Raw genomic sequence first — 9,031 nt, 5'->3', positions numbered from 1 at the left:
AGGTGTACCTGAAAACGCACCAATAATCATGGTTGAACGTGAGAAAACACTTAGGGAGATCGCAACACCTAATTTCACTCAACAACCTCTTTGCATTGCCTATCCATAAACAACAGGTAATTTCGAACTTAACTGTGGATTATATCACTTACTCCCTTCCTTTTCTGGTACCAGGTGAAGACTCGCACAAGCGCTTGAAGGAATTTTATGTGGTATGTGATGGCATGAGACTAAATGGGGTGACTTAGGAGAAAATTAATATGAGGGCATTCCCTTCTCGTTAAAGGAAGATGCCAAGGAGTGGCTTTACATCCTTCCACCAGGGAGCATCACATCTTGGGAGAAGTTGCAGGGGCAGTTTTTTGAAAAGTTCTTCCCAACATCTCAAACTGCCAGTATTAGAAAGAAGATCTACAGTATTATGTAGTTCGATGGAGAGACACCTCACGAGTATTGGCAAGAAAACCTATGCAAAGTTCCTCCACCATCAGAAATTAGACCAGTTGTTGATTCAATACTTTTACGAGAGGCTGATGCAAACTGAAAAGAGCAGCATAGATGTAGCTGCAAGAGGAGCCTTGGTCAACAATACCCCTACTGATGTGATGAAATTGATAGCAACCATAGTGGCCAACACTCAACAGTTTGGCACAAGGGCTTCAGTTAGCGTAAAATCAGCCAATGAAGTAAGTGAACTGTGAAAAGAGATATCTGACCTCGTTTCTATTGTGAAGTAGTTAGCAAAGGCAAAAAAGAGTTGAACCGTTGTTGTTTGCCAAGTATACCATGGAACGGGACACACAGCTGACGTTTGTCCGAGCGCTCCACATGAGGAAATACCTAGGTAAATGCTATTGGAGCCTACAATTTCAATGGGCAAAACAGATGGCGAGGCCCATTTAGTTACACCTACAATCCTGGGTGGCAAGATCACCCAAACTTCAAATGTGACGGACAGAGCGAGCAAGCTCAACCTAGTCGTGGAGCTTTGACAGCACTGAAAATGTGCTATTTTCCTCTTCTTAATTCTCGGCTGTTACCATGTTTAATGTGTTTATTTAGTGGTTTTACAGGTATTGAGCGTCTTGGAGGTAGAATCAGTCGTTATGAACTACTCGGGGTTAATTTGGAGCAATTAGGAGCTAATTTGAGCAACCGGACTTCAAAGGGACATGAACAGATGAAAACACCCATAGACGGAGCGTTGCGCAATGCTATAAGGTAGTAGCTACCTATTTTGTGCAAAACAAGGTAGCGTTGCAATGCTACGAATTGAAGACAGAACAACGTTGCAAGCCAGAGTAGCGTTAGAACCCTACCACTTTCCATTTTTGTAGCATTGCAATGCTGCGACACTGCTCTATAAATACCAGTTCTTCGTTTTAGATCAGATCATTGACCCACAATCCGCCTCCAGCCGATTTTTACCCTTTTCTTACCTCTCCACTTGTATTTTTCTCCTTTTTTCTTATCATCTCATGTAACTAATGGAACGATGTCGGGATTTATCTTCTTCATCTCAATGGGAAGGTAAGTTCTAGCTATTTTCTAATTTAAGGGAATTTGGAACAATGTAGTTTTTTGGGAGTTTTGTTGGAATGCAATCTTTTTATTCTTGTTTATGGGTTTTAATCTGAACTTTGTGTTTTATGAATTGCATGATTTTAATTATTGATTGACGCCCAATAATTTTTCGTGTGATTCTAATACTTTGTGATTACCTTGTAATATTTGACAAATATTTATAGATTAATCCCACTAAAAGCAATAGGTTAGATAGGCAAAAAGGACTGCTCCTATCAACCTAGAGAAAAGACCATATTGAATGTTTGATTAGACATTGGAAGTCGAACACTCGTCCTAGCGTTATCCCTAGAACTTAATGTGATTAGTTAATTTATATGGAGCGGATTCTTTTTCTATGCATGTTGATTAATTAGGTTATTAGACTGAGTGATTGGGATTCCAGTCAATTGAGCTAGGCATATTCAAGAAACTAAATTGCATTTAAATAACTCGATGAACAAAAATTACATTGGCCAAATTCGATTCCCTTAACCTAAATCATTTCTTTAATTGAATTGCTATCTTTTATTTTCTTGCACTTTATTTCTTTTATGCACTTTCCTTTATCCAACCATACCAATCCCCCCTTATTTATCTCTTTAACTGAAAACAAACTTGATGAGCTAATCTTCCGTGCTTCCCTGAGGTTTGACCTTAGACTTGCCACTTGTACTACCAATTAGTATAAGTAGTTTGTTCGGTGATTTATAAATATTATTTGTATAGCAAAGGTTTGGGAGCGACACAGAAAATTCCTACTGTCAAATTGGCGTCGTTGCCAGGAAAGTCGATTAGTTCTTCTTAGTTAGTTTTTAGTTAAAGTTTCTTTTGCTTTGATTTATTTTCTTTTTATTCCAGTTGAGCATGGCAGTATTTCTGAATCAGTCTTTAACGTCCAAAGGTCAAGTTGCAAATTTTGATGATGAGGTAAGTGGCCTTCGCCACAAGCTTGCTAAGTTAACTTCCTTAGTTGGCCACTTGGTGAGAAGAAGATCACAACAAGTAGAGGTGTGTGGGAGTTGCCTACTCGAGGCATCCCACACAAGCATGCTCGAGGTTGTAGTGGATGCCAGCACCATGTGGATTCGCTGAGGAAGGGTATTATGGTCCTTGGGATTACGAGCCTCGTTATTCTTGGCGGAGGGAGTCTTTTGACCATGGATACTCATAATGGAAACAGAGCTTTAGCGGCCAAGATTTCACAGCACCACACCAGTTGACTCATGCTCAGTCTTCAAGGTCAGGTATGTCTTTAGAGGCTTTGGTTATGGAGCTTGCTTACAGATCTTTTAAGTTTAAGCAGTACAACCTTTGTAGGCAACAAGAGTTCGAACGCATCCAATAAAAGAGTCTTTGCCTCGAGGCAGAGGCTAGGACTAATTTGCAAAGTCTGAGTGACCTTGTTGCTCGACTTGCAACTTTAGTTGGGAGGCTGGACGAGCCATTGCCAGACCATTCCTTTGATTTTTCAGAGACCCAGAGGTATGAGGTAGTCCACGTCGACACGGTGGAGAAGCAGGAACTACTTCCTAGAGATTCGTGCCTAGGTATGAAGTTGGAATTTTCAATTTCTGAACTTGCTAATAGTTTTTTTCAATCTCATCAAGATCTTCAAGCTCAGTAGCAAGGATTGATCACCCATGTTGCCCAGCTGACGGAGACCACGCAAAAACTGGAGAGCACATCAGAGCAGACCATCGTCTATACCTCAGAGGTCGAGTTCTTTGCAAAGTACTACTACTCCAGTGATGATGCGGACATCACTCCATGCTTGCCAGTTTGTAAGATTAAGTATGAGTATGGGCTTAATTTGGAAGAATCCCAGGTATAATAGTTGGAGGCTCCCAAGCCTCGTCCTGTTCTTTATACTGGTATTCCTCTCATTTTTTAATTTTGTTCACCTTCGCTCACGAGTCAGTTGAGTCAGAGTCTTTATTTTCAGTTGAGTCAGTCCTTGAGTCTTTTTATTCGTTCTTTTTACCTTTTTTGCCATATTCTAAAAAACCAAAATTTGACCTGCCTAGTTCTCTTCAGAAGATGAAGAGCTTTATAGACTTACCGAGCTATATAGACTCATCCAAGAAAGGACTAGAGAAATACGAGAATTTCTTTGTGCCTTGATAGGGGATAGGTCACGTAGAGCAATCGACGTTAAAAATTTGCTCTTCCTGGAGGGAGCCAGGTGATAAAATTTATTGTTTTCCTTTACTGCTTTCTAGATTAACTTCTTGTTTTCCTTGTGTAGGTTCTTTCCCTCTGTCCTAAAGAAGAAGAAGATCAATTTTAGTCAGTCCTCTTACCACTATCACGTGTGCAAAAACATCATCAGGGTAGGGTTTTTTTTCCCTTGACTATTTTATTTTTTATTGGGCTTAGATTAGAGATACATTGGGGACAATGTATTATTTTAAGTTGGGGGTGGGGTATGTTGTAACTGTTGGGGTCTTTGAGCATTGTACTCGAACAATGTTTGTGTGCTTTATTTGCTTGCTTGTTCTCTTGTTTGGTTTGTTATGATGAGTAGTTAATGATGCACCCTTTTTGTGATTAGGTTTGAATGAAACTATGTTTAAAAAGCATGATCATGATTTTTAACCCGTTTTAAAAAATTTTCTTATCTCTCATGCATCTTTAAGTCCTTTGTCCAACGAAATAAGGACTTGCATACTTAGAGTTATATTATTGGGCTTATATTTTTGCATGCCTAAGTTTTTTTTTTTTCCAAACTCTTATTTTGTATTGTAAAAGTCAAGTGTGGAGTATGTAAAAAGCAAGTTTGTAAAAGGCGGAGTCTATTGTAAAGTAAAAGCAAGTTTGTATTTATTTTTTAAAAGGATTACTCCTCTGTCTTGGGTTATTTCCTCTTCCATGGCATTATCCAATTTTGAAAGTTAGAACTTTGTAGAGCTTGTTGGAAGTTGATTGGACTATCTTCCATTATGCCCATATTATCTTGATGTTCTTAAAGAAACACAACATAATCATCTGAAATTGCACTTCTTCTTTCTCTAATGGATTTGCTTAATGACATTTCTTGAAGTTGTTGAATTTGGACTTCGGGTTCAACAATGGAAACTTCAATGTTGTCTTGTTCTATAATTGGTTCAATAATGAAGTCAGGAATTGAAGCCTAAACATCATCTCTAACCACATTAGAAAAAGAAACTAATTCCTCTTCAAAGACCACTCTCCTTATATTATCTTCCCCCTCAAACTCAATATCCTCAAGGAATCTGGCATTTCCCGTCTCAAACAAATAATCTAGAAGTGGGATCATAAAACTTGAAATCTCGAGATCGCTAAGAACACTCAACAAAATAGCAGCTAATAGTTATTAAGTCCAGTTTTCTTTTGTTAGGCTTGTTGGGCCTAACTTTAGCTAGATAACCCCAAATGTGAAGATGTCAAATACTAGGCTTCTTTTCTGTTGATAGCTCATAAGGGGTTTTAGCTACTGCTTTACTAGGTACTTTATTGAAGATATATGCTACAGTCTTTAGTGCCCCACCCCTGATAGATTCTGGTAAAGAAAAATGACTAATCATGCTTCTCACTATATCTTTAACTTTCTAATTCGCCTTTTTGTACATTATTCATGCTAGATTTGCCTAGACATAGTGTATTGCAGGACATTCTATTGAGGTTGATGCCTTAAAGTCTCGTGTCCTGTAGTTTGTAAACAGTATATATGAACACCTGTGATTGTTAATATATGATATTTACTTCACATCTTGTTGTTTTGCTCGGTTATTTGTTTTATTTGCTTTACCACAAACCAATAAACATAAAATCCTTGGTTATTTGTATATGACTCAAGCATGTATGTGGTAACATACAAGTGGATCATGTCTTGAGTGATAACCAAAATGGTCTGTAGTATATGGATAAATGAGGGAAACCTTATCCTGATAACGCTATGGACGCGACCGCTTTGTGGAATGGTCACAAGTGTTGTGACTTGTCACAGATGGTCTGATCCTGATCATTTATGTTGGGGATATATGAGCGGGGGCGTCCTATACAAAGAGTTTGTATAAGACTTGACCACAAAGTGTTAATGTCTCGTTATATAACACCGTTCATGACAGAGACTTCACTTCACTAGGATGACCATAGGTAACATGACCACAATCCTGTGTGAGTTGGGAACTTCTACCATTGAAGGCGGTCCTTTGATTTATATGGATGCGAGTGGCCAAGTCGCCGATTCAAACCTACCATTTTGGGGATACGTCTGGTTTGGGAGCTGGGAACTCAACTACACAAGATGGAATTCATTCCTTCCCTTAGGCAGGGGTAAGTAGAAAGATGGCTTCCTTAAGGGCTGATTCCGGGGCTTGAACATTGTGGCGCCACACACCTTCTCTTGACCTGAGAGATGTTCACATATAGTTGGACTATGTTGTATTGTTCATTAGAGGAATCAATGGTACTTAAGGAGTGAGATGTAAGTACAGGGGAAAAAGGGTAAATTGGCCCAACTGTACTTACGAGCATCTGTGAAAGGACATCGTACTCATGATTGGTTATATCCAATGGACACAGAAATATATATGTGGTAAGAAGAGTTTAGCTGTTGGTCTTTAGTGGAATCACTGATAGTTAACGGATGGTGAATCTCGTGGCTAAAGTGTTTAGTCAGCTATTCACGTACCGTTGGAGCTTCGAGCCACAGGTCCATTAGGTCACCTGGGTAGCTTGGATAAAGTCGAGAACCAGTGTTTGGGTTAATTTGAAATGTTCAAATTAACAAGAGGAAGTTCGATTATATATGATATAATTGGACTGGTTAATTATATATGATATAATTGGCTAAATGTATGAGATACATTATTTTAGAGGAAATTAGATATAAATATGATTTATATCAAGTAGGGGAGAAAATACTATAGTAGATATGTGATATCAAACTATAGGATATAAATATAATATGATTATATTTATTTATTTATTAATTGATTAATTATATGATAATTAATCATTTTTTCCACGTTCGGATGTGGGTTAGTGGGCAGCGTTGGTTATAGTAATCGATGGGTTAAAATGAAAAAAGTTTTCATTTTTGCATAGTCGGTCATTCGCCCAAAAGAATTCGTGAAGCGTGCGTTGGTGATTGAAAACGATCGCTTGAGAGCCTATGCGATAGTGTTCTCCGTCTAAACGATCGTATACCTCGCACCTAAACGATCATACACTGTTGCCTAGACAATCGGATAGCTTCTCTAAACGATCGTATAATGTGCCAATTTAGCTAAACGATCGTATACCTTTTCCTAAACGATCGTTTAGCAAATCCTACACAATCGTGTAGCTCTTTTATACGATAGCAGAGTTTCATCTCCCACTTGCTTATCGTCTACACGACGTATTCTCCTCCGTCCTCTATCAAACTCACTAGAGCCTACTCTTTGGGTTTTTGACTCCGAGAATACTCGGGTTTCTCTTGTGGCGATGTCGTCTCCGCGGCATTGTTCGTATGCATTCAGATCGTGCTGTTGTAGTCGACATACTCGCCGGGTGCTGGTAGAGCGGTAGGAGGTTTTCCGCTGCTGTGGGTTCATATATAATCGAAGATCATCTTCCTTTGGTAATGAACCCCTTCTCTATGTTTTATCGTATTTTGAGCATGTTGTTGCTGAGTTTTATTATGCATAACTGTTAGTATAGAATGTATATCATTTATATTCCAGTCACTGTGAAATCGGAGCGATCTAAACCCGCTCATAGAATTCTCGTTTTGAGATCCTTCAGATTCCACATTCCACTAGGTATTTGGCAAAGAACCCTGGACTTTCTTCACTTGATCCATCATATATGTTGTAGTATTCACCACCGTGATCAAACTTGACAACCTTAATTTTCTTTCTAAGTTGAAGTTCAACTTCAGCTTTGAAAGATTTGAAAAACATCCAAAGATTGAGACTTCTCATTAATTAAATATAGGTACCCATATCTTGAATAGTCGTCTATGAACGTAATAAAATAGTGTCGTCAATTCCAAGAAGCCATAGAGAATGGACAACAAATATGTGTATGTATTAGTTCTAAGACTTCTAAGCATCTGTTGGCACCTAATTTTCTTATGTTTGTGTATTTTCCTTAAATACATTCCATACAAAATTCAAAGTTACTTAAATTAAGGGAAACAACAATTCCATCTAACACAGGTCTATGAATTCTCTATTTAGAGATATGACCTAAACATTTGTGCCATAACATAATGAAATTCTCATTTAATTTACGCTTTGTACTACATAAATTAGGTAACAAGATCGTGTTAAAGGAATCAAGCACATATAGATTATCAATTAAAGAGCTATACCAATAAGCTTCTTGAAAGAGACTAACTTTTATTTCTAAAAGAATAAGAAAAAAACCAAATTTATCGAAATTAGAATAGAAACTAAATTTTGTCTAAATGATGGTGCAACAAAAGTCTCATTTAAATCCAAATAACAACTAGTTTATAAAATTAATCTACAATTCTCAGTGGCTTCAACTGAAAATGTTTTGTATCACCCACATAGATGAATCTTTCAGCATCATTTGGCAGTCGACTCCACAAGCAACCTTGTATAGATATAGTTATATGAGTAGTAGCACCATAATCTATCCACCAAGTATAGGTAGGTATAGAAGCTAAATTAACTTCAAAACAAACTAAAGCAAAAGTTTACCCTTCTTCATACCCCACTTGACGTATTTGGGACAATCTTTTTTGAAATGATCTTCCTTTTTTGCAGAAAAAATAAGGATTTTTAATAGTCTGCTTCTTGTTCTTATTCTATCGAGATATCCCTTCTACAACACTTGTAGATTTTCTTTTCTTATTATCGCGAGAGCCAGTTGTCAAATGAGCACTTTCTGTCCTTTCTATCTTAATCTTATTTTCTTCTTATACACGTTGTGAGATAAGCTCATTAATACTCCATTTATCCTTTTGAGTATTACAACTTATCTTAAATTGAGTGAATTTTACAAGAAGAGATATACGTACCAAATGTTGGCTTTCTGGTCCTTAATCTCAAATTAATTAATTTTAATTAATTAATTAGTTAATGTTTTGATGATAACAAACTTGCTTTTATTTATTAACAATTTGAGTGTTTTAAATTATCCATTGTGTAGAGCTTGGAACAAGGACTCCAACACAATTTTAATCACACAAATCGTAGTTCAAACAAAGAAGATATGACCGTAACAAATTTAATGAAAAATTCTTGAGTTGATGACATGCCAAAATTTTTCTCATCAAAGGGGACCCATTGGAATGTGCCACTTGGACCAATAGAGGAGTGACATATGATGGGTTTTTGATTTTTTGATTGGTTTTAAAAAGAAATTAAATTTAATATTATTTTATGTTTGTGTCTAACGACTAGTTTTGGGCAAATGGTGAACATTTGCTTTTTGTTGGTTTTTAAAAGAAAATGTTTTAAAAGTTATATATTATTATATGTCTAAC

This window comes from Benincasa hispida, chromosome 6 (genome assembly GCF_027475165.1).
Source record: "Benincasa hispida cultivar pf3 chromosome 6, pf3_genome.v1.1, whole genome shotgun sequence".
NCBI classification, from domain to species: domain Eukaryota; kingdom Viridiplantae; phylum Streptophyta; class Magnoliopsida; order Cucurbitales; family Cucurbitaceae; genus Benincasa; species Benincasa hispida.
This window is presented reverse-complemented; position numbering follows the sequence as displayed.